The sequence below is a fragment of the Pituophis catenifer genome, unplaced genomic scaffold (genome assembly GCF_029215685.1).
Source record: "Pituophis catenifer annectens isolate HBS135680 unplaced genomic scaffold, rPitCat1.0.hap2 SCAF_3, whole genome shotgun sequence".
NCBI classification, from domain to species: domain Eukaryota; kingdom Metazoa; phylum Chordata; class Lepidosauria; order Squamata; family Colubridae; genus Pituophis; species Pituophis catenifer.
The window spans coordinates 209,364,662-209,389,713 of NW_027256883.1; the positions used below are offsets into that span (position 1 = coordinate 209,364,662).

The following is a 25,052-nucleotide window of genomic DNA, read 5'->3' on the forward strand; positions in this document are numbered from 1 at the left end:
ACGCACAGCCCTGTTGCAAACTGGTAGTAAAGGTAAGTAGAACCCATCCATGTCCCACACATGCACGTGCATAACCCTCACGCACCCTGCCCCCCGTGTATGCACACATCCCGCCCCCCGCGTATGCGCGGCAGAGACCCAAAGACCAGCTGGCTGGTGGGAGGTGCGTCACATGCACACCAGAGCTGATCTGGGCCAATGGATTCTGTACCATCAAAAAGGGTGCTGTGTGCCACCTCTGGCATGCATGCCAAAGGTTCGCCATCACGGTACTAGAAGATCTACGAAGTCCATTCCAGCCCTATGATTTATTTATTTATTGGTTCGATTTATATGCCGCCCTTCTCCGGAGATTCAGGGCGGCTTACAATGCTTTAAGCAATAGCCTTCATACTTTTGTATATACCTGCTTAGTAGGGCTTTCACCCCCCCAAACGGTGTTCTTTTTTTAATACAAAGTCAGCTTATTGCCCCCACAATCCGGGTCCTCATTTTACCTACCTCGGAAGGATGGAAGGCTGAGTCAACCTTGAGCCTGGTGATATTTGAACTCGCAGTAATTGCAGGCAGCTGGTGCTATTTAACAGCACTTTAGTCTGCTGCGCCACCAAGGCTATGTTCTATGTTCTATGGTTATCTTGGTTTAAAAAACAACAACAGAATTTTAAGCACAATCCAATTCTTTCTAGGTAATTTTCACAGAAAATATTAACCTGAAGTAAACCCACTGTTGGAAGAAATATCCAGGTCCAGTTCCAAGCTGGGAGAAAGGCACTGGAGATAAAATGGAGGCTGGAGGCTGATTGGAAAGAAAGGTTCCCTTTATTGATGAAGCAGAACCACCAACCACATGTGGTTCTGGGGCAGCTGACAAAATGGAGTTGAGAGTGGGTGGGTTTTTATACCTTCTGGTTTCCTATGGGGCTCTATGTAGGCTGGCTCTACAAGCAAAAGGGGAAGTGCAAATCCTAGGTGTTTGTCTGAGCTAATCTTGTCAACCTTTTGTTTGTTGCTTATCTGGAGTTTCTGTCTGACCCAGTCTTTCTGAATGGATTACCAAATCTGCATTTCTAAAAGCTGGCCTATCCATCATTCTCAAGTGGGAACAGGGAGATAGTACCTAGATCATGTGAAGTGTTAGTACTGCTGTATACTGCACTGGTAAGATCACGTTTAGTATCCTGCATCCAGTTCTGGTTGCCAAGATATTAAAAAAAGATGTGGAGACCAGTGGTGGGTTCTAACTGGCTTTACTACTGGTTCTCTTTGTGCACGCACGTCACGCACGATCGCCTCTTTGTGCATGCGCTTTGCGCGCGATCGCCGCAAGCGCGTTACAAATCTGCCCAGCTGAGGTGCGGCAATCCACTCTGCCACATCTATCAGCTGGGCTAAAAAAGAAGAAAGAAAAGGTAAGAATTACGCGGGGGCGGGCAGGAGGGCCCAGCTTTCGAACAAAGAGAACTGGTTCGGTGACGTCATATCGTCACTGCTACCAGCTCGGCCGAACCGGGCTGAACCGGTAGGAACCCACCACTGATGGAGACTCTAGAAAGTTTGCAGAGAAGGGCAACAGAAGAAGAGAAGAGCTAGGAATGTCTATTCTAATGAAGACAAGGACAAGGGGTGACATGACAGGAGTCTTCCAATATTGCCCCCAAAGAAGTAGGGATCAACCTATTCTCCAAAGCACCTGAAGGCAGGACAAGAAGCAATGGATGGAAACTAATCAAGGAGAGAAGCAACCTAGAACTAAGGAAAAAATTCCTGACAGTCAGAACAATTAACAGCTTGCCTGAAAAAGTTATGGGTGCTCCATCACTGGAGGTTTTCAAGAAGAGAGTGGATAGTCATTTGTCTGAAATGTTATAGGTCTGCTTGAGCAGAATAGATGACCTCCAAGGTCCCTTCCAACTCTGCTATTCTGTAATTTTGTATGTGGCTTATGCAACCTTTACGCAATCTCCTGATTTATGTCTATGGAGATTCTCAGTCATCCAGGTCATGGTTGTCCCAAAGGTGCTTTCTTCAAGAGGCAATTGGACTTTTTTCTTTGAAAATGTTTCACTTCTCACCCAAGAAGCTTCTTCAACCCTTGGCTGGATGGTGGGGAAATGGAAGGAATTATATGGAGCCCACCACAAAAGCGTCTTTGGGACAATCTCCTGCTTTGATACCTGAGTAAATTGCCACCTCCTATTTGGTCTGCCTCTTGTTCTTCTTGGCCTCAGACCAGGGGTGAAATCCAGCAGATTCTGACAGGTTCTGGAGAACTGGTAGTGGAAATTTTGAGTAGTTCGGAGAACCGGCAAATACCACCTCTGGCTGGTCCCAGAGTGGGGTGAGAATGGAGATTTTGTAATATCCTTCCCCCAGGAATGGGGAGGGAATGGAGATTTTGCAGTAACCTTCCCCTGCCACGCCCACCAAGCCACATCACACCCAAGGCACGCCCACAGAACCAGTAGTAAAAAAAAATTTTTACCACTGCTTCAGACCCATAAAACCCCAACCTCTCAGATCAGTGTATCGGCCATTTCTTCAAGGGAAGGGGGGGGATCCTTAATTACTTTCTATACTTATTACTTTCTTTCCTATGTATCCTGTATCCTGCAATTTATTGATTTATAACTTTAGCCTGGTGTCTAAGCACCCTGGCATATTTGCACCTTTTGGGGAATGCAAGGGGAGGGAGGGCCATGTGGATTCCGTCGCTCAAAAGCCGAACGAAGGATGACCTTGAGAAAGTTCCCTTATCATTTTCTCAGAGCTGCCGGTACAATAACATCTTCGCACCTGCGGATTGGCTGAATCCACATTGGACTGTTGGCAGGGGTTTCTAATCCCTTTATTTTACCTATATGGCCTGAGGGCTCCCCACAGCCTGCTTTCTTTTCACCCTGCTATCACCTCTATTCAATAAAAGGTTCCTTTTGAAATGCTAAGTTTCGAGAGTCTTTGCTTTCTTGAATAAGGGGGAGAGGCCGGGCCTTACACAACACGTTCAAATGTTCTAAAATCTTTTCGCATATTAGAGGGACTAAAGCCCGTGAGAACGGACTCCTCCCTGCAGTAAGGGTTGCATCATGGATGCCCTGAAATAATGAAGGTATTGTCAGAAGATCCAAACCAAGTGATTGACACATCTCTGTGATCTTCTTCCACTTGGTCCATCAACAGAAAATGGTAAAAGCTTTCCCGGAAGGGAAGGTGATGGAATGAGACGTCAGAGAAGGTTGTGGAAGCCCCATCAGATCTCCAGCCTGGAGCTATGAACGTTCTGGGAGAAGGATAGACCTTATAGCAGGGAATATGGAGCCAGCCAGAAGATGTTAGTACCACTTTATAATGCCACAGTAAGACCGCATTTGAATACTGCATCCAGTTTGAATGCATCAAATACTGGTTTGGCTCTGCAACCCAACAAGACAGACACAGACTTCAATGGATAATTAGAACTGCAGAAGAAACAATTGCTACCAATTTGCCTTCCATTGAGGATCTGTATACTGCACGAGTCAAAAAGAGGGCTGTGAAAATATCTACAGACCCCTCGCATCCTGGATATAAATTGCTTCAACTTCTACCCTCAAAACGACGCTATAGAGAACTGCACACCGGAACAACTGGACACAAGAACAGTTTTTTCCCGAATGCCATCACTCTGCTTAAGAACTAATTCCCACAACACTGTCAAATAATTTATAAGACTGTATTACTATTATTCTTCTCTTCCTTACTAGTATCTATCTCTTCCCACTTATTACTATAACCATATGCTTGTATCTTTAAATTTACATTGTTTTCACTTTTTTCCTAGTACGATTTGATTGCTTATTAGTAACCTTGACTATCACTAAGTGTTGTATCTTTTTATTCTTGATGAATGCATTTTATTCTCCTTATGTACACTGAGAGCATATACCCCTAAGATAAATTTCTTGTGTGTCCAATCACACTTGGCCAATAAAGAATTCTATTCTATTCTATTCTATTCTATTCTATTCTATTCTATTCTATTCTATTCTATTCTATTCTATTCTATTCTATTCTATTCTATTTATTCCTTATTTCTATTCTATTCTTATTCCTTATTCCTTATTCCTTATTCCTTATTCCTTATTCCTTATTCCTTATTCCTGTTCTGTTCTGTTCTGTTCTGTTCTGTTGTTCTGTTCTGTTCTGTTCTGTTCTGCTCTGCTCTGCTCTGCTCTATTCTATTCTTCTTATTCCTTTCTGTTCTGTTGTTCTATTCTATTCTATTCTATTCTATTCTATTCTATTCTATTCTATTCTATTCTATTCTATTCTAATTTATTCCTTATTTCTATTCTATTCTTATTCCTTATTCCTTATTCCTTATTCCTTATTCCTTATTCCTTATTCCTTATTCCTTATTCCTTATTCCTGTTCTGTTCTGTTCTGTTCTGTTCTGTTCTGTTCTGCTCTATTCTATTCTATTCTTCTTATTCCTTTCTGTTCTGTTCTGTTGTTCTGTTGTTCTATTCTATTCTATTCTATTCTATTCTATTCTATTCTATTCTATTCTATTCTATTCTATTCTATTCTATTCTATTCTTATTCCTTATTCCTTATTCCTTATTCCTGTTCTATTCTATTCTATTCTATTCTATTCTATTCTATTCTATTCTATTCTATTCTATTCTATTCTATTCTATTCTATTCTGGTCCCTACCATATAAAAAAAGATGTTGAGACTCTAGAAATGCTACAGAGAAGAGCAACAATAATGATTAGGAGACTGGAGGATGTAACTCGACCCTGGGCAGCTTGCAAACAAATAAGTTTGTATTGTTCCTTACTCAGGTTTTCTTTTTCTCTGCAATAATTACCCCGTTGGGCCAGTTGAACAGAATAGCAAATCAATAAAACTGTCCAAGAAAGAAAGAAAGAAAGAAAAAGAAATATCATGGAGCCGATTCATCGCTGATATTTATTGATTTAATTTATATCCTTCTTTTTCATTCAGGTGCTCAGCACAGCGTTCCCTCCTTTTATTGGTCTCCACAACAATCTGTGAGGTTGGTTGAGCTGAGAGAGAGAGAGATTGGCTCAAACTCCTCCAGTCTGTGGCCGAGGGAGGATTAGAATCTGGGACTCTCAGGGGCCAGTCCAGGACCTTCACCACTACACCATATTGATTCTTCCTTTTGCTCTGTGCAATCTTCTTGTCTCCAAATTAAATCAGTGTTTTTCTGATCTGAGCAGCTTCCAGATAGGTGAACTTCAACTCCCAGAATTCTCCTCAGTGGCCATGCTGGCTGAAGAATTCTGGGAACCGAAGTCTATACTCCTCCCTCTGGAAATTACCCAGGTGGGAAACCCTTACTTAGATATATGTAATTAAGAAATGTGGAAATAATTTATTAGTTAGTTGGATTAGGGAATCCTGGGCAAAATGCCTGGACCGAAACAGCATTTTTGTATGCTGGAATATATAGCATGTCTGGCACAATTTTACCATTGGAATGTGAATTAAGCCTAAGGCCACTTATCTTTCTCTCTATTGGTTGGGAGGCCTACTGCTCTGTGCAAGTCAATGGAGGTAATAAGCTTCTCATTTTATTTAAAGAGACAAACAAGTCAGAAGTGATAACTTTGCAAACAAGCCAGGATCATAAACCAGCTTTAACTCATGGTTTTGTCAATCCTGAAGCTGACCTGACTGAGGCCATTTTGAGGCTTCAGGGCTTCTATTTCAGGCTTCTCTGGGACTGATTAAGTGCCATTAAAGGATGGTCTATCTCATCACATAGATTTTCTCCATAATCTGTTCTAAAACCTGTCCATCAGGTTTTCTAACAGCATCCAAAGCATCAGAAGGCAGGGAAAAAAGAAGCAATGGATGGAAACTAATCAAGGAGAGATCCAACCTACAACTAAGGAGGAATTTCCTGTCAGTGAGAACAATTAATCGGTGGAACAACTTGCCTCCAGAAGTTTTAAATGCTCCAACACTGGAAGTTTTAAATAAGAGATTGGATAACCATTGGTCTGAAATGGTACAGGGTTTCCTGCCTAAGCAGAGGGTTGGACTAGAAGACCTCCAAGGTCCCTTCCAACTCTGTTATTCTGTTACCTTCATTGCCACTGTAACTGAGTTCATCCACATAGCTGCTGGCCATCTCCTCTTTACTTCCACTTTTCCGAGAATTATGGACTTCTCTAGATCTTCACATCAAGTGTCCACAATTGAATAATTCAAAGCTGGTCAGTTGCGCCTGGAGTGAGAACTCTGGTTGATTTGTTGGATGATCCATCAGTTTGTTTCCGTGGCTGTCCATGGCTTTTCTCAGGAGTCTTCTTCAACTTTGAAGTCCAGAAGTGTCAATGCTCTCCCTCTTCTGCTTCTTCAAAATCCAATTTTTGCTCCATGGAATATCACAGGGGATAGTACGGCTTGCACAGTTCCAATCTTTGTAAGTATAGACATATCATAGCATCTGAAGCCAAGGCTTTCATGGCTGCTCCAACACCAAAAGTCAACAGCGTCAATACTTTTCTTATCCTCCTTCCTGAAGTCCAATTTCCACTTCACTTCCACAGAGTTCACATAGAACACCACTGCCTACCTTATTCTAATTGAATTATTTTTGATTACAGGCCTGGAGATGAAAACATATGAAGAAGGGTTGCAGCATTTGGGTTTGGCTGGTCTAGAGAAAAGTGAGACTAGGGGGAACATGATAACAATATTCCAATATTTGAGAGGCTGCCACGAAAAAGAGGGGGTCAACTTATTTTCCAAAGCATCAGAAGGCAGGACAAGAAGCAATGGATGGAAACTAATCAAGGAGAAAATCAACTGGGAATTAAGGAGAAACTTCCTAACAGTGAGGACAATTAACCAGTGGAACGGTTTGCCTTCAGAAGTTGTGGGTGCTTCATCACTGGAGGTTTTTAAGAAGAAGCTGGACAGTCACTTGTCTGAGATGGTATACGATCTCCTGCTTGAGGAGGGAGCTGGACTAGAAGACCTCCAAGGTCTCTTCCAGCTCTATTCTGATTCAACCTCTTCTCCAAAGCATCAGAAGGCAGGACGAGAAGCAATGGATGGAAACTAATCAAGGAGAGAAGCAACCTGGAATTAAGGAGAAACTTCCTAACAGAATTAACCTGTGGAACGGTTTGCCTTCAGAAGTTGTGAGTGCTTCCTCACTGGAGCACCCCGTTTTGGCCGGCAGGTTGCTGCCGGAGACGTCAGTCCCGCCTCCCCCCTCCACCCCCATGGCTGGCCCGCAGAGGAAACTACAATGCTGATCCAGCCCTCAAAGAAATCCAGTTTGACACCCCTGGTATAGGATCTCCTGCCTTGAACATGGAGTTGGACTAGAAGACCTCTGAGGTCCTTTCCAGCGCTCTCATTCTATGTTCCTCTGGGTCATTTTTAGAAGATCCTCAGCCTGGCATTTCCTGGTGGTTTACATCAGGGGTGAAATGCTCCCGGTTCGGACCGGATCGCCCAATCTGGTAGCGATGGAGGCGAGTGGTACGGAAAACCGGTAGTAAAAATCCCTGCCCCCCCCAATGCCCAGCTGAGCAGCGCAATCATCAGAGGCTTTTTTTATTTTTAAAAGCATTTTTTCTACAACCTCTTCGGCTGAAGAGGTTATAGAAAAAATGCTTTTAAAAGGAAAAAAAGCCTCTGCCAATCAGGCAAGTCAGCTGGGATCATCAGAGGCTTTAAAAGCATTTTTGTTTACAACCTCTTCAGCCGAAGAGGTTGTAGAAAAATGGTTTTAAAAGTAAAAAAAAAAAAAAAAGGTGGCCACGCCCACTCAGTCATATTACCCCCCCAAGCCACGCCCACAGAACTGGTAGTAACAAAATTTACATTTCATCACTGGTTTACATCCAAAGGCCATTCTAAACCTGATGAGCATTTTTGAGATCAGCCAAGCTGAATTGCCTATTGCCACTAGCTATGATTCAATAGATTAGGATGCCAAAAAATTCCATCTTAGTCAGTGTCCTTCTCCTGAGCTCCCACCAATTGTTCGATCCCTTCAACCAGTGCTCCACATACAAAGAAAACCAATTACAATTTCCTTCCTTGACTCATGTTTTTCAGCACACTCATTGTCTGAAAACTACCAAGTTGAGAGAGCATCAAGGACCCACAGTCCTCCTCCCCCTCCTCCCAAACCCCACTCCCTTCTAATCAGGGGTGGGATTCAAAAATTTTAGCAACCGGTTCTCTATCCGATTGCTGGGTGGGCGTGGGCGTGGCCATGGTGGGCGTGACCTACTGGTCTTCTGCACCATGGTGGCGGGGGGAGGGGAGTTTTCGCCCTCCCCAGCCTCCGGAGGCCCTCCGAAAGCCAGAAACAGGCTCGTTTCCAGACTTCCAGAACTTCCAGGAGGCCCATTTTTCACCCTCCCCAGGCTCCGGAGGCTTTCCTGGAACCTCCAAAGGGCGAAACAGCCTTCCTCGGGCTCCGGAGGCCCTTTGGAGGCTGGAAACAGGCCTGTTTCCAGACTTCTGGGAGGCCCGTTTTTCGCCCTCCCAGAGCCTCCGCACAGGCCCTGCACTTACCAGGCATCCAAAATGGGCCACGTGGAGACTCCTGGGAGGGGAGGGGCAGGGTAGGCGAACCGGATGTAAAATTAGCATCCGGTTTGACCGAACTGGCTAAATCCCACCCCTGCTTCTAATACTGATGGTGTTACCTATTTGTGTAATGAAACGTTTGCAAGAAAACCAAGTTCAGAGAACACCAAGGACCTGACAGTTCAACCCTGCGCTACCAATATTCTCTTCTACTGGTACTTTCTGGTCTTTTTGACCTCACATTGAAAAGACCTGCTGAACTGCTCTTCTAACAAAGCAGTTGCTCATCCAGCAAATTGGAAAAAATCCCATATATTCTTCATAATTGCATAACATTAGCCTGCAGCTTCAACCTCAAGCTGTTGACGTCACGTCTCAAAGTACTTTTGGCCTGATGGTGGAAATATGACTATTTAGCATATATTTCTTGCTTGTTGAACCTGCAATGCATTTATTTCCTTCTTCCTTGTTATTGCAAGCTATAATTAACCAGAGAATTGGAACGTAGTTCTCATTTTGAAGCAAACTTCAAAAGCAAGAACTGAAAACAAGGATTTTGACAGCCTTTCTCATCTCATAAATTCACCTCATAAGTCTGGAGAAACTTAGTCAGCCACATTCCGACGTACTGATGCACTGCTGAAATTTCTACATTACTTGTTCTGACTTTTAAAAAAATGCCTTTGATATCAAATTGTAAATGCAAAGCAATTTGCAGACGTGTCCATGTGGGTGAGTAAGGTGTTCCATTTCAGATTGCTGTATTCTTAATTTTTATTATGATAGTTAAAGCCATGCAAAGTCAGACTGGAATGAACTAAGAAAACGTAAGAAAGAAATGATTAAATGTTATTCTTGATTGTTTTTTTTTAAAAAAAAAGCACGGAAATAACATTCTTCTCAGATTTTAAAAAGTCAGCAGATTTGGGGTTCACTATAATGAACCTATTTGTATTTCACATGTTTTTGCTTATTAATGGCAGGAAACAAATTTTTAGGCGTCGCAAAACAGGTATGGATTCATCGCTGGAGTGGAAACACGTTAAGTGCCAGGGAATCTTTGAGATCCAGTGGGATCCATGCACAACCCCAGGATCCCACTTTAGGGAACTTTGCTGAAGTTAGAAAAAAAATAATCACAAAAACAATGCCTAGAGCAGTGATGGTTAACCTTTTTGGTGCCAAATGCCCAAAGCACGTGCGCACGTGTCCGAACCCCCAAAATGCAATACAAGCGCCTCCCATGCATGCACCCTGCCCCCATGCATGCGCATGCATCCATTGCGCGTGCGGCCCCCCCATGTGCCCCCCCTGCACTCCATTTTGGCTTCCAGGTTGGTGCAGGAGGCTTTCCAGGCCCAAAACGGGCCGTGGGGGGCACACAAGGCCCCCCGTGTCCCATTTTGGGCCTGGAAAGCCCCCTGGTGTGGGGGGGGTGCGTGCGTGCGTGATGGAGTTGGGCTGGGACGATGGCTGGAATGTCCGCAGAGAGGGCTCTGCGTCAGGGGTGAAATCTACTGACCTTCCCTGTTTGGAAATGCACACGCCGTGCGTCACTTGGACCCTCTGCGCATGCGCAAACCCTTTTGCACATGCACAGAGGGTAAAAAACAGGTTACTTCCTGGTTAAAACCAGAAAGTAATGGCATCTGGGCAGATGGGTGAGGCCTCACGCTGCCGCCGCTATCGGTTCTCCGAACCACCTGCCGCCGCCGCTACCAGTTCGCCCGAATCGGTGCGAACCGATAGCATTTCACCCCTGCTCTGCGTGCCACCTGTGACACGCATGCCATAGGTTCGCCATCACGGGGTATGAACCTAGGTTATGAAAATGTTTTTTCGAGGGGTTCTTGGTGCTCTCTGAGCTTAGTTGTTTTCTTACAGACATTTGACAGGGTGCCATCGGCCAAGTTATGTCGGCTGGCGACACCCAGGGGGAGGGCCTTCTCTGTGGGAGCCCCAGCCCTGTGGAATGAACTGCCCCCGGAAGTACGTAAGATCTCTGACCTCCGGGTGTTTCGCTGCGCACTGAAGACCCTGTTGTTCCGCCAGGCTGGGCTATCAACATAATAATTTTAAATTGGGGTATTTTAAATTTCTGGGGTTTTAAATTGAGCCAAATCTATTTAATCATTTTAAATTTTTAATCGTTGTTTTGTCTTGTGTTTTTAAATAGGCTGTGCACCGCCCTGAGTCCTTCAGGAGAAGGGCGGTATAGAAATAAAATTATTATTATTATTATTGTTATTATTGTTATTATTATTATTATTATTATTATTTCATTACCTAACTATGTAGCATCATAGTGCAGACCCTACTCCTTCTACAACTAATGATATTACCTAGTTAAGTAATGAAACATCTACAAGAAGACAATCAAGCCCAGAAAGCACCAAGGATCCCATAGTTGTCCTCCTCCTCTTCCTCCTCTTCCTCTCCGCAAACCCAACTTCCTTCTAGCATCGGTGATGTTACCTCGCTGGGTAGCGAAACGTCTGCAAGAAAACCACCAAGTTCAGATTAGGACTCCACAGCTCAAGCCTGAGCAACAAACATCTTCTTCCAACATTTTCCTAGACCAGGTATGTCCTGTCCATGATAAGAGCTATGCCTGATTTTGGACAGGAGAATCCGCCTACGCACCATAGTATTAAAAACCGATTGAAAAACAACAGGAAACAAAGTAACTCGTAGAACCAGTGGAAAAACATTTTAGATAGAGGAAATCACCTCCAACGTGGATGACGCGGTAACATTTTGCAGATAGTAAGTGACCAAACGGATCGGAACTGTGATGACATTCCATGGACATGAAAGCTGGACTTTGAAGAGGCAGGAGAAGAAGATGGCTTTGAATTTGGGTGTTGGAAAAGACTCCTGAGAATGCTATAGACAACCAAGAAAATAACAAGAGTTGGAGGGGACATTGGAGGTCTTCTAGACTAGCCCCCTGAACAAGCAGGAGACCCTATACCATTTCAGACAAATGTTTGTCCAATCTTTTCTTGAAAACTTCCAGTGTTGGACCAAAGGTGCTTTTTCAAGAGGCAACTGGACTTTCTTGTTTTTCTTAGAAGACGTTTCACTTCTCATCCAAGAAGCTTCTTCAGCTCTGACTGGATGGTGGGGAATGGAAGGATTTATATCTGAATGACTGAGAATCTCCATAGACCTTCAGTGTTGGAGCACTCACAACTTCTGGAGGCAAGCCATTCCATTGATGAATAGTTCTAACTGTGACGAAATTTCTCCTTAGTTCTAAGTTGCTTCTCTCCTTGATTAGTCTCCATCCGTTGCTTCTTCTCCTGCCTTCAGGTGCTTTTGGAGAATAGCTTGACTCCCTCTTCTTTGTGGCAACCCCTGAGATATTGGAACGCTACTATCATGTCTCCCCTAGTCCTTCTTTTCATTAAACTAGACATACCCAGTTCCAGCAACCGTTCTTTATATGTTTTAGCCTCCAGTCCCCTAACTATCTTTGTTGCTCTTCTCTGCGCTCTTTCCAGTGACTCAAGATCAGTGGTGGGTTCCTCCTGGTTCGGCCGAGCCGGTAGCGGTGACGATATGACATCACCAAACCGGTTCTCTTTGTTCGGGAGCTGGGCCTTCCTGCCCCCCTGTTATTCTTACCTTTTATTTGGCCCCGCCCCCAATCTATTTGCTGCCTCCCGAGTCCCAGTTGATCGGCTAGAATGAAAAAAACTGTTTAAACTCTTGCTCAGGGCTTCAAAGGGTCGCCCTACAGCTGATCAGTGTTAAAAGGCAGTGTGGTGGTAGACCAAATGGGTAGACCGGTGCCTCCAAAAACAAATGAGTAGACCGGTGCCTCCAAAAACAAACGGGTAGAGCAGGATGCTCCAAGAACAAATGGGTAGACTGGTACAGCTCTGCAAGCAGTTAAAAGCCTGGTAGACCAGTACCTCTGCTAAATCCTAAAGAATTGTCACATGACCATCAAGCCACACCCACAAAATAAGCCACACCCACAAAACCGGTAGTAGAAATTTTTAGAACCCACCCCTGCTGAAGATCTAATAACAAATAAACCATCATTGAAAAAGTGTTAAGTGAACCATGTGATCTTTAGGAGAATCCACCATTCCCCCATTGACTTTGCTTGTCGCAAGCCCCTGGGAAAGTTGCAAATCACTTAACTCTGGGATGCTGCAACCGTCGTAAATGCAGGTCGGATGACAAACTTCTGAATTCTGATCATGTGGCCAGGGGGATGTTGCAACACTTGTCAGTGTAAGGACTGAACGTACGGTAAGTCATTTTTTTCAGTGGCATCGTAACTTCGAACCGTTGCTAAATGAAGGGTTGCAAATTGAGGATTACCTCTAGCCCTTGAATTCGTGAAGTTATTCCGTTGCCAGAGAATTGCATCTGAAGAGGTGTATTTTTTGTCTGTATAGGGAGTCCTCGACATACAACGGTTCATTTAGTGACCATTCAAAGTTACAACATCACTGAATAATGTCACTTATGACTGTTTTTCACACTTACAACCTTTGCAGCATCCCCATGGTTCCCACCAACACTGACAAGGCAAGTATATACACAGGGAGTAAACCCCACCCTTTTCTAGCATTGATGATGTTACCTAGCTGGGTCATGAAACGCCTGCAAGAAAGCAATCAAACTCAGAGAGCAACAAGGACTCCACAATTCAACTCTGAGGTATAGACATAGGTAGTCCTCCACTTACAACAGTTCATTTAGTGACCATTCAAAGTTACAACAGCACTGAAAAAATGTGACTTATGACCGTTTTTCACAGTTACAACCATTGCAGCATCTCCACGGTCACATGATCAAAATTCAGATGCTTGGCCACTTGGTTCACATTTATGTCTGTTGCCGTGTCTCAAGGTCACATGATCCCCTTTTGCGACCTTCTGACAAGCAAAGTCAATGGGGAAGCCCGATTCACTTAACAACCAGGCTACTAACTTATCAACGGCAGAGATTCGCTTAAAAAACGCACCATGAAAAATCGTAAATGGGGCAAACCTCCCTTTAACAAATGTCTCACTTAACAACAGAAACTTTGGGCGCAATTTGGAAGCTGATTGCTGTTGTTGTTGTTAGTTGCAAAGTCGTGTCCGACCCATTGCAACCCCATGGACAATGTTCCTCCAGGCCTTCCTGTCCTCTACCATCCTCCGGAGTTCATTTAAGCTCACGCCGACTGCTTCAGTGACTCCATCCAGCCACCTCGTTCTCTGCCGTCCCCTTCTTCTTTTGCCCTCAATCATTCCCAGCATTAGGCTCTTCTCCAGGGAGTCCTTCCTTCTCATTAGGTGGCCAAAGTATTTGAGTTTGCTCTTCAGGATCTGGCCTTCTAAAGAACAGTCAGGGTTGATCTCCTCTAGGACTGACCGGTTGGATCGCCTGGCAGTCCAAGGGACTCGCAGGAGTCTTCTCCAGCACCAGAGTTCAAAGGCCTCAATTCTGTGATGCTCAACCTTCCTTATGGTGCAACTTTCACAGCCATCCATTGCAGCTGGGAAAACCATCGCCTTGACTATACACACTTTTGTTGGCAGGGTGATGTCTCTGCTTTTTGGTATGCTGTCTAGGTTTGCCAGGAGCAAATGTCTTTTAATTTCTTGGCTGCAGTCCCCATCTGCGGTGATCTTGGAGCCCAGGAAAATAAAATCTGTCACTACCTCCATTTCTTCCCCATCTATTTGCCAGGAATTGAGAGGGCCGGGTGCCAGAAGCTGATTGCTCACGTGCAAAGCCAGCAGTGAGTGTTGTGAAATTGAATGAATTAATCTGGCTTTTCTAGCCTTAAAATTGATTGGGCAGGCCACTCAACTTTGACCATTAAGTCGCTGTTCCAGCCCATTAACTCTACTTTCATCTTCATTTTAGCCACGGAGTTTTATTTTAAGTCACTTAAAATAACTATAATTTTCAGGGAGGAGGCTTGTGGGTCCCGGGGACAAAGCTGGTAAATGTTAGACCAGCTTGACAGCTGGCTGAAAAATAATTTCCTTCGCTTGGACAGGATGAGGAGGATTGTTTCAACCCCCCCAAAAAAAAATAACATCTTAAAGAAAACACAATAGGAAGGGCAGCAAATACCTGCAGGCTCTTTCATATAGATCATCCTGTTAAAACAGGATTTGGAGCTGAGCATTTTCTTACGTTTTTTCCCCCGATCCGGAACATATTATTACTCAGCCAAACTTCTTTTTTTCCCCCTAGGAGTGGTGTCACAAGGTTGGGTCAAAAAAGCCAAAATGACAGCACAATGGTGTGATGGAAACTAGGCCTTTTCTTTTACAGGTAGTCCTTGATTTATGACCATAATGGAAACGGGAATTCCCGTTGCTAAGCAAGACGGTTATGTGAAACACAACTCATGTTATGATGCTTTTTTTGCCGTGGTTGTTAAGCAAATCACTGGGGTTGTTGAGTGAACCATGTGGTTGTTAAGTGAATCCCCGCTGGCTTTGATTGTCGGGAACCAGATGGGAAGGTAGAAAATAGCGATCACATGACCCCGGGATGCTGCAACCATCGTAAATATGTGCCGGTTGCCAAAAGTTTATGGAGATTCTCAGTCATCCAGGTGATGGTTGTCCCAAAGGTGCTTTTTCAGGAGGCAACTGGACTTTCTGGTTTTTTCTTTGAAGACGTTTCGCTTCTCATCCAAGAAGCTTCTTCAGCTCTGACTGGACAGTGGGGAATGGAAGGACTTATATTCCTTGCAAACAGCTGGTCATTTGCATCCTTTTAGAGAGTCCTTGAGGCCGCTTAGAGGTTTGTCTATGTCCTCGGAGTCACCTGAGTAGTGCAAATGGGTGTGGAGCCTTCTTGGACCTGTTGAAAGGACTGTGTTGTGGAGCTGTGCTTTGTGCAGGATGTTTTTCTACCTTGTGTCCCTTTGCTGTTGAAGACAGGCGCAGGCTGTTGGGGAATGGGTCTGTGTTGCCTGCATCTCAGACTGAAGTGCAAATGGTCCCTGTAGTCTGCAATTGTTCTGGAAATCTGTTCACACCCCCGCACCATTTGAAGATTGTTCGTCCCAAAGTGCATAGCTAAAAGTTGATGGAGATTCTCAGCCATCCAGGTCGTGGTTGTCCCAAAGGTGCTTTGCTTTGTCCCAAAGATGCTTGGCTGTTGCCAAACGCCCAAGTTTTGATCACATGACCGTGGGGATGCTGTGATGGTCGTAAGTGTGAGGAAGAGGAGTAAGTCTGTTAAGTAAGTCTGGAACCCGCACTGCATATCGGACATTAATACAATTGAGAGAGTCCAGAGATATTTCACGAGGAGAGTCCTCCATTCCTCTACCCGCATTAAAATACCTTATGCCACCAGACTCCAAATTTTGGGCTTAGACAACTTAGAACTACGCCGACTTCAGTCTGACCTAAGCATAGTACATAAAATTATCTGCTACAACATCCTACCTGTCAATGAATACTTCAGCTTCAACCACAATAATACACAAGCAAATAATAGATACAAACTCAAGGTAAACCGCTCCAAACTCGATTGCAGAAAATACGACTTCAGCAACAGAGGGGTCAATGCCTGGAATGCACTACCTGACTCTGTGGTTTCTTTCCCCAAACCCCCAAAACTTTAACCTTAGACTGTCTACTGTTGACCTCACCCCATTCCTAAGAGGTCTGTAAGGGGCGTGCATAAATGCACCAGCGTGCCTACCGTCCCTGTCTTAATATTCCTTTTTCCTCTTACTCTTTCCATGTATTCAAATTATGTTTATACTTTTATCTGTTATCTTATATATGCTTGACAAATAAAATAAATAAAAATATATAAATAAAATAAGTCACTTTTTTCAGTGCCGTTATACAGGTTGTCCTTGACTTACAACCGTTCGTTTCGTAACCCTTCATTGTTACAACGGCACTGAAAAAAGTGACATGACCATTTTTCACACTTATGACCTTTGCAACATCCCCACGATCACGTGATCAATATTCAGATGCTTGGCACCCGATTCATATTTATGACGGTTGCAGTGTCCTGGGGTCACGTGATCCCCTTTTGCTAACTTTTGTCTAGCAAAGTCAATGGGGAGGCCAGATTCACTTAATATTCATGTTGCTAACTTAACAACTGCAGTGATTCACTTAAAAACAGCGTCAAGAAGGTTGTAAAATGGGGCAATATTCCCTTAACAACTGTCTTGCTGAGCAGCTTAAATTTCGGGCCCAATTGTGCTCATATGTCAAGGATATGCCTGCAAGTTCAAATGGTCACTAAATGAATGGTTGTAAGTTGAGAATTACCTCTATGTGCGTTTCTTACATTTGTTTCTACCATCCTGGCTTTTTTTGACCATACCTTGTGAACATCCCTAATTCCAGAATATGATCTCTGAAAAAGCACAATTTTCTTATGGAAGAGAAATGTTGGAAGGAGAATAGGGATAGATAGATATATTAGATAGATAGATAGATAGATAGATAGATAGATAGATAGATAGATAGAAAGATAGATAGATAATGATGATGATAATAATAATAATAATAATAATAATAATAATAATAGGAAGAAGAAGAAGAAGAAGAAGAAGAAGAAGAAGAAGAAGAAGAAGAAGAAGAAGAAAAAGAGGAGGAGAAGGAAGAAGAAAAGAAGAGGAAGAGGAGGAGGAGGAAGAAAAGAAGAAGAGAAGGAGGAGGAAGGAAAGAAAAAGAAGAAAAGGAGGAGGAAGGAAAAAGAAGAAGAGGAGGAGGAGGAGCAGGAAGAAGAAGAAAAGAAGAGGAGGAGGAAGAAGAAGAAGAAAAGAAGAAGAGGAGGAGGAGGAGGAAGGAAAAGAAGAATAGGAGGAAGAAGAAGAAGAAAAGAAGGAGGAGGAGGAAGAAGAAAAGAAGGAGAGAAGGAGGAGGAAGGAAAGAAGAAGAAGAGAAGGAGGAAGAAGGAAAAAGAAGAAGAGGAGGAGGAGGAGGAGCAAGAAGAAGAAAAGAAGAAGAGGAGGAGGAGAAAGAGGAGAAGGAAGAAAAGAATAAGAGGAGGAGGAGGAAGAAGAAAAGAGGAGGAGGAGGAAGTAAAAAGAAAAAGAGGAGGAGGAAGAAGAAGAAGAAAAGGAGGAGGAGGAGGAAGAAGAAGAAGAAAAGAAGAAGAGGAGGAGGAGGAAGAAGAAAAGGAGGAGGAGGAAGAAGAAAAGAAGAAGAGAAGGAGGAGAAGGGGGAGGAAAATGAAAAAGAAGAGAAGGAGGAGGAGGGAGGAAAATGAAAAAGAGGAGGAGGAGGAGGAGGAGGAGGGGGAAGAAGAAGAAGAAGAAGAAGAAGAAGAAGAAGAAGAAGAAGAAGAAGAAGAAGAAGAAGAAGAAGAAGAAGAAGAAGAAGAAGAAGAAGAAGAAGAAGAAAGAACAAGTAAGAAATCTTTTTAAAGAGTCATGGAGACTGGTAGTGGCCCAAGGTGACCCAGCAGGCCCATTTGCAAAAGGGTTCACTTTAGCTGGTTTTGTGTCTCTGCCTCTCTGTGTCTGCCTGAGGTGTAATACGTTGTGCAACTCTAACCCATTTGGTTAATGCATGATTCAATTGATTGTGCAAAGCCAGAAAAAGGGTTAATTCAGCAACCGGGTGAAGTGTGTCACACAAACACAGCCATTTCTCGGGGTTCTGCAGCAGCCCTGAGCAAAACACAACCACCAAAAGGTAAATAGAAACCCTTCGGATCACCATAAAGGGTCTGAGCGGAATGAATTGAGGAGAAGTAGTAAGCCATCTCTAGATAAAAGGTGACACAGGTTAAAAAAGAGGCGGGACTTCAATCAGAATAGAGCTGGAAGGGACCTTGGAGGTCTTCTAGTCCAGCCCCCTGCTTAAGCAGGAGACCCTTATACCATTTCAGACAAGGGACTGTGTAATCTCTTCTTATAAATCTCCAGTGATGAAGACCCCACAGCTTCTGGAGGCAAGCTGTTCCAGGGGTTAATTGTCCTCATTGTAAGGAAATTTCTCCTTAGTTCCTTAGGTTCTTCCTTGGATCCCACTAGGGCAGGGGTGTCAAACTCAAGGCCTGGGGGCCGGAGCTGGCTCAGTGGGTGCTTAGATCTGGCCCATGAGGCCACCTGGAAATGGTGAAGGACTCTGGCCGCATTTTGCTTCTGCCAGCGAAAACAGAGCTCGGGAGGGCCGCATGCGGCCCTCCCGAGTTCCGTTTTCACTGGCAGAAGGTTGCAGGAGACCATGGGAGCCGAAAACAGAGCTCGGGAGCCCGTTTTCACTGGCATAGCACTCAGGCCACCACAGGCGCCTCCGACATGAGTGACGGCTGGCCACGCCTACCCTGGCCACGCCCACCCTGGCCCTGAGAGGTGAAACACAACTCTGACGCGCTAGAGTTGCCAGATGTCCACTATTTGAGCAGACAGTCCGCTTTTTTCACATTATGTTCACTATTTTTTTTCACAAAATAGTGGACATTTTTTTTTTTATTCAAAAGCTTTATGATGAAATGGTACGTAATCTAAAGCTGTACAGTCTGAGAGAATAAGGATAGGAGAATAGCGTTTTGTCTTTTTTTTCATAAGTTAGAATGAGACAAAGATCGAATATCCATGGAACTCGATTCGCCGAAAAAATTAATGATGAGATTAAAATAAAAATATATTATAAAATTATGCACAGTTCACATTTTTAAAATGTATTGTAGCTTGTGTCGACTGACCTAAAATGGCGTGTTAAAATGTTTGTAAGAATATATATAATTTAATTGTAATTTTTTAAAAAAAATTTTACTACTTAACACCCCCCCCCCTGCTTGTCCGCTATTTTTTGGAAGCAGACCTGGGAACCCTAATGTGGCCCTCAATGAAATCGAGTTTGACACGCCTGCACTAGGGTTTACTTATATTTTTGTATGCGCTTACAGATAGATAGATAATTTTATTTCTATACCGCCTCTCTCCCGAAGGACTCGGGGCGGTGCACAGCCAAGTAAAAAACACAATACAAATCTCAATTAAATTTAAAAATTATTAAAATCATTATATTATTACAGAGCCTTGGTAGTACAGTGGTCTAAAGCACCCTGTTATTAAGACCAGCTGCCTGCAATTACTGCAGGTTCGAATCTCGCCAGGCTCAAGGTTGACTCAGCCTTCCATCCTTTCTAAGGTAGGTAAATTGAGGACCCAGTTTGTGGGGGGCAATAAGCTGGCTTTGTATAAATATACAAAAGGATGAAGGCTATTGCTTAGCACATTGTAAGCCGCCCTGAGTCTCCGGAGAAGGGCGGCATATAAATAAAATTAAAAAAAAAAAAAATTACAGCCAAATTTCGTTAAAAACCCAAAAATTTAAGACTCCGAATTTAAAACTACTTTACAAAGATAGCCCTGCCTGTCGGAAGAGCAGGGTCTCGAGGGCACAGCGAAAAACTCGGAGGTCAGAGATTGTGCGTATTTCCGGGGGCAGTTCGTTCCAAAGGGCAGGGGCTCCCACAGAGAAGGCTCTCCCCCTGGGTGTCTCCAGCCGACATAGTTTGGCCGACGGCACCCTGAGGAGTCCCTCTCTGTGGGAGCGAACTGGTCGGTGGGAGGCTATCGGTGGCAGAAGGCGGTCTCGTAAGTACCCAGGTCCTTGACTTACGACCGTTGCTTAGCAACTGTTTGAAATTACAATGAAGTAATTTAAAGTACTTATAAACCAGCTTCAACGTTCTGATAGCTGCCTCCAGTAGTGTAGTGACCACATCTGTTGCCAACCGACTCAAATTTATTTTCATTTTCAGAGTCCCAGATTCAAGTAAGCATGACTTACAACATCTTTGCCAGAAACAGATTTGGACGGAACTCCTGAGCAAAATATTAAAATCACTCAGGGCAAAATGCCAAACATTTCCTTTGATATGATGGACAATTTAGGGCTGGTTGATATGGCAATTCAAGAGTGTATACCTATTTTTCCGACAGGCACAGATTCTTTTTCAAGAGCAGACTTGATTTGGACTTCAAAGAAGTTGGCTATTAACGAAGAAGAATTAAAGAAATTCCCAGAGAAGATAACTATTGCTCAACAAATTCAAGCTTTTAGAAAGCAATTATCTGCGTTAACAGTAAGAGCAAAGGAGATAAAAATGAATTATGTAAAGCAAAAAACAAACAAACATTGAGTTTGTGAATAAACCAAGGAAGCAGCCAGCACATAAAACATGAAAAGAGAAGAAATGGTATTGAAATTACAAGGAGGAGATACTGTATTAATCATTAATGCAGCCCTACAAAAAGCATTTTCATCAATATTATTTCAATTTGTATAAAGGAAACGACATTGTTTTGGAGAAAAAAAGAGGAAGATTTGAAGAAATAAAATCTACAGAGGATTACAGAGAAAAAGAGAGAGTTTATGAAGGGACCTATAACAATAAGGGAACTTTCTGAAGTTATAAATATATTAAATTAGGAAAGATTCCTGGGCCAGAATGATGGTCAGGTTTTTTTGTCCAAAAGGTGCTTTTTCAAAAGGCAACTGGACTTTCTTTGTTTTTCCTTGAAGACATTTCACTTCTCATCCAAGAAAACTCTTCAATCTCCAAGAACTGAAGAAGCTTCTTGGATGAAACATCTTCGAAGAAAAACAAAGGAAGTCCAGTTGCCTCTTGAAAAAAATATCTTTGGGACGACAATAAACCTGGATAACTGAGAATCTCCATAGACACTTATCAGTTTCTTTTATTATTATGAACTTTTACAATCTTTATAAAATATGACAAACTCTATCGTATAGGGAGAAAGGATGCAAGAGAGTTGGAAAGAAATCAATATAGCATTAATACCCCAAAAAGCAGGGGTGAAATTCAGCAGGTTCTGACAGGTTCTGGAGAACCAGTAGTGGAAATTTTGAGTAGTTCGGAGAACCAGCAAATACCACCTCTGGCTGGCCCCAGAGTGGGGTAGGAATGGAGATTTTGCAGTATCCTTCCCATGGAGTGGGGTGGAAATCAGGGGTGAGTTCTACTTACCTTTGCTACCGGTTTGCAATGGGGCCGCGCACTTTCTGCGCAAGCACAGAAGCTTCTGCGCATGCGCAGAAGTGTTTTCATGACGTCAGGGTCAGTGGGCGGAGCCTCCCGCCGGTTTTACTACCCGTTCTATAGAACCGGTACGAACCGGGGGCAACCCATCACTGGTGAGAATGGAGATTTTGCAGTATCCTTCCCCTGCCTTGCCCAGCAAGCCACACCCACCAAGCCACACCACACCCACCAAGCCACATCCACAGAACTGGTAGTAAAAAAAATTGAATCTCACCACTGCCCAAAAGGAATAAACTGTTGACTTTAACAAAAAGCTACAACACAGCTGATATCCCTATGGCTACAAGTTGTTCATAATGATCGTCGCGAATAGACTGAAAATAACTTTGCAAGAATTTTAACTAAAGGGATTTAACTAAATGGTTAAAGGACAATGTTAGAAATGTGTTAGACATTTTGGAAGGTTTTAAGCAGTGGTGAAATCTAAAATTTGTTACTACCAGTTCTGTGGTCGTGGCTTGGTGGGGGGGGGGGGTGTAATGTGACTGGGGGGCGTGGCCATTTTTTAAAAAAAAACTTTTAAAACCATTAAAAGTTTAATATTGACCCAGATTGTGGGGGCAATAAGCTGCTTTGTATAAATATACAAAAGTATGAAGGCTATTGCTTAATGCATTGTAAGCCGCCCTGAGTCTTCAGAGAAGGGTGGCATATAAATCAAATCAAAAAATAAATAAAAATAAAATTAAGACTTGTGGCTGGCTGGGGAATTCTGAAAGCTGAAGTCCACAGGTCTTAAAGTTGCTAGCGTCGGAGATCCCTGGTTTACTATATTACAACAAAAAAAAATATGGAGGCTTATATGATTAAAAATGGCCAATGAGCCAGTTTCAAATCAGATCAGCACAGGCATAAACATTCCATAAACAAACCCAGAACCCGGCTAGAGATAGATCATCATGGAAAATGTCAATCATGATTCGCTAGGAGTCAAAAATGATTTGGTAGTGTATCATCAATCATTTGAGCCACCATTTCGTTTTTGATCGGACTTTCCATTCGTCAACACTGAGCTCGAGCATCAGACTTGGATTTAATAGATAAATAGTTGTTCAATCTTTTCTTAAATACCATGTTGGAGCACCCACAACTTCTGGAGGCAAGCACCTCCACGGATTAATTGTTCTGACAGGAAATTACTCCTTAGTTCTACGTTGCTTCTCTCCTTGATAAATTTCAATCCAGAATGATTCTAGAATGATTTTATCTAATCCACAGAGGTCTCCAAGTGGGTCCAACAGGCTGCAGCACCAACTGGGATTCTAACTCATCTTGCAGGGTTTCTATTTTCACCTTTCAGGATGGTTTTATTTATTTGTTTGTTTGCTTGTTTATTTATTATTTTAATAACTCAAGGTGGTGAACATATCCAAAACACCTTCCTCCTCCTATTTTCCCCATAACAGCAACCGAATGAGGTGGGTTGGGCTGAGTCAGAGTGACTGGCCCCAAGTCACCCAGCTGGTTTTCATCCCTAAGGTAGGACTCGAACTCACCATCTCTTGGTGATTGGCCCAAAGTCACCCAGCTGGCTTTCATGCATAAGGCAGGACTTGAACTCACGGTCTCCTGCTTTCTAGGCTCGTGCCTTAACCACTAGACAAACTGGCTCTCTAGGATGGGAACGAGTATCACAACAAGATCCATCACTGAGTAGCTTTGATCTAGCTTTGTTCCCCTCGCACATATGTGCTAGTCGTTCCCGACTCTAGGGGGCAGTGCTCATCTCCGTTTCGAAGCCGAAGAGCCAGCGCTGTCCGAAGACGTCTCCGTGGTCATGTGGCCAGCATGACTAAATGCCAAAGGCACACGGGACGCTGTTACCTTCCCAACAAAGGTGGTCCCTATTTTTCTACTTGCATTTTTTTATGTGCGTTTGAAATGCTAGGTCGGCAGAAGCTGGGACAAATAACAGGAGCTCAACCCGTTACGCGGCACTAGGGATTCGATCTATATGGAATGATTTATACCCCGTTTCCTAATTTAGAAAAAGATACTGCTGGATGCATCCTTTTCATAGGTTAAGCTGTGAGACGCTGCTTAATTTGAATTTGGGCTCTAAGCTTTTTCAAGGAACTCACCAATTGACCTATGAGTGACACCAGCTTTCTTCAAGATGGTGCTCTCCAGTTAGCCTACTGACTACAAGTCCCAGAATTCTCTGCTTGTTCTTGATCCCTACGGGGTAGACATTCTAAGCATTGGAAGGTGCAAATTGTAGGGAGACTATTTTACACAAATAATATTCCCCAGGATTGGTCACATTTGCTTTCAGCCTGCCTTAGGAAAAATGATTAACTTCCTTGAAGATTTATCCTACCTGTAAAACAATCAGTTTAATGTATGCCGATTAGTGTATATATTCAAAGTGACAATAAATTTATTCTAAATTCTAAATCTAATCCTAACTTCCTCTGATACACGTGAGGACAGCAAGATATTTCCATAAATATCCATCCAAAGGCCTTGGAGTGAGGAAATGCAGGTAGTCCTCGACTAACGACCACAATTGAGCCCAAAATTTCTGTTCCTAAGTGAGACATGGGTTGAGTTTTATCCCATTTTGCAATCTTTCTTGCCACTGTTGTTAAATGAATCACTGCAGTTGTTAATTTAATACCACGGATGTTAAGTGAATCTGGCTTCCCCATTTGCTTGTCAGAAGGTCGCAAAAGATCACATGACCCTGGGACAAGGCAACCGTCATAAATATGAATCAGTTGCCAAGCAGCTGAATTTTGATCTCATGATCCCAGGGATGCTACAATGGTCATAAATGTGAAAAATGGTGGTAAGTCACTTTTTTCAGTGGCCTTGCAACTTTGAGTGGTCACTAAATGAACTGTTGTAAGTCAAGGACCACCTGTACTGTATCTCTAGCAAGATCTGAGGAAGTAAGGAATCTAGGACAGATAAATAGAAATATTAAAATTCACACAGCTTTTTTCTGATATGCCCATTGCTTAGCAAGCATTCTCTTACTCTAATAGCAATTTTTAACTCAGCTTAATTGACTGTGGCCTGCATCACATACAAAGAAGCTCAATCAAGCAATTGTAAAGAAAAAAAATATGTTCTCTCTTTTACAATGGGAGCTATTTAGCACATCCACATGAACCTCAGCTAATTATCTATAAAATTTTGTTGCCTATTGGGCATGCTCTTTCTATTATTGCTGCTCATCAGATTTATTTATTATATTTATTTGTTAAATTGATTTGCCGCCCATCTCACCGTTGGGCTATTCTTGGGTGGCTTACAACAGTAAAGCGGGGGGAAAAAATGATAAAAAATGCAAACATAACACTAGCAAAGCACTGAAACAAAAACAAACACTAAAAGTACAATAACACGGATTAAAAGATGGGTGGAGAGGGAGCAGGAAGCGCAGGGGAATGATAGGGAAGACTAATTGCTATAAGGCTACAATATCTGGGCTTCAAGC

General features: G+C 43.1%; 1 protein-coding gene across 1 annotated transcript in view; it reads right to left on the reverse strand.

The window, feature by feature from the left end:
• Positions 1 to 25,052, reverse strand: part of SRMS (src-related kinase lacking C-terminal regulatory tyrosine and N-terminal myristylation sites) — a 48,269-nt gene that overhangs the window by 22,635 nt on the left and 582 nt on the right. The window lies entirely within an intron of this gene.